Source organism: Panthera pardus, unplaced genomic scaffold (assembly GCF_024362965.1).
Source record: "Panthera pardus isolate Hobbes unplaced genomic scaffold, ASM2436296v1 HiC_scaffold_13, whole genome shotgun sequence".
Lineage (NCBI taxonomy): Eukaryota > Metazoa > Chordata > Mammalia > Carnivora > Felidae > Panthera > Panthera pardus.
In genome coordinates, this window is record NW_026526688.1 from 149,126,248 (window position 1) to 149,127,970 (window position 1,723).

Sequence of the window (1,723 nt, forward strand, 5' to 3'; positions counted from 1 at the left end):
GTTAGGTTAGTTATTTCTTTGACTAGGTGGATCAAGAAGGAATAGATTCAGAAAGATTACCTAATGAAACGGATTAGTATTGTGAATTGATTTGCAGTCACTCTGTAAATGCTGCTGCTACTGCTGCTTTCCTAGTGTCGTTGTAATTATGTGTATTTTTTTTCTGGTTATTTCATGTGAATTTTTATACATATTGCATTTCAAAATGATCTTGCGATTGCAAAAATGATTATTTTGACCCAAAGACAGATGAACAAGCTAACCCTTTCAGATCTGATAATGCTGGAACTAGAAGCTCCTGCTTATTTTTCTCAGCATTTGCCTTCTGGTTGCTGATTGCTGTTAGCTGTTCCTTATGATTTGTTTCCCAAAGAAGTAGGATTTGTGAGACTTGGTTCTACCTCCCATTTTGATCCATCTTTCTGGGGCAGGCTAAGTCACAAACTCCCTAGTTCGTTGCCATAATAGGCAAGGTAACTGAGAATAACCGGTAGTACTTTCAGAAGCTCCTTCTTCTACTCACTGAATGTTAATTACTAATTTTGCTCTGGGAGAGGAACATTTCCTTTGCTCTCTGTAGGAAGAAATACTCTTCAGAGATCCACAGTTCTTTTATATCATAATGTAGGAAAAGTACTATGTTCTTTAATGAAACATCTGGAATTCCAAAGTTTCTATTTACAATAGAAAACAAGCAACATTATTTTCTATTTCGTTCACCTTTTCTCCCTTAAGTTGTTTGACTTATAACTTATATGACTCATGTAAGTCATATGACTTATATAACTCCATATAAATATAGGCAATTCTCTTGCTACATTAGTGAAAGAGCGGACCTATGCCGGCCGACTCGATCTTGTTCTGTGTCCTCGACCTTGAGTGACTATGTCCCCGACATGGTCCCTTTCCGGGAAAATCGCAGAAACCTCAGACCACACCTCCTCCCCTTGAGTAACCTCCCGCTCACCCGTTCAAACTTCCTGATCAAAACACGCCCTGCGACCTGCGTAATGGGACTCCGACCCTTCTCCAGCCAATTGCCTGAGGCCACGACCCTTCCCCAGCCAATCGGCTGAGGCCACAGCCATTACCTCACCAACTGCCCCTAGACTCCTATAAAACCTTTGTGCTTTTGAAACTCACTGGCTCTCTCCGGCATCTCACCACTGCCTCAGTGCAGGTAGGGAATTGAGCTTGAGCTAGCTGGAATAAAGGCTCTTTGCTTTTGCATCAGACTCGGCTCCCTGGTGGTCTTTGGGGATCACGAATTCTGGGCATAACATTAGGAATTACAGTTTCACTGGTTAAAGAGAAATAAGTCATAGAACTCATGCACATAGTGTATTTTTGTAACTTTGGAGTTGCTATTGGCTAACCTTCATCAAAATCTATTAGTGTTCGCTTCAGCAGCACATATACTATAATTGAAATGATACAGAGAAGATTAGCATGGCCCCTGTGCAAGGATGACATTCAAATTCGTGAAGGGTTCCATATTTAAGAAAAAAAATCTGTTAGTTAAAAATAGTATTGTAGATATGAAGTCAAATTTTGGAGGCTCTTATATGTTTGAATAAAGTAATGTTGAAATTAGATGGATACGTCAACATAAATCTTTAAAAATATCTTCAGAATCTATTAGTATAATCTTGATATTAAAATTATTACAATAACATCAGGATCTTCAATTTCTGAGAGCTTTCAAATTCATAAAATACTTCCA

At 38.8% G+C, this 1,723-nt stretch overlaps 1 non-coding gene across 1 annotated transcript; it reads left to right on the forward strand.

Annotated features, from left to right (window-relative positions):
* The first annotated feature begins 1,394 nt into the window (after positions 1 to 1,394).
* LOC128776731 (U6 spliceosomal RNA) lies at positions 1,395 to 1,501 on the forward strand. The gene has a single exon (XR_008421909.1). It is a non-coding gene; the product is annotated as a U6 spliceosomal RNA (small nuclear RNA).
* Positions 1,502 to 1,723: the final 222 nt, after the last annotated feature.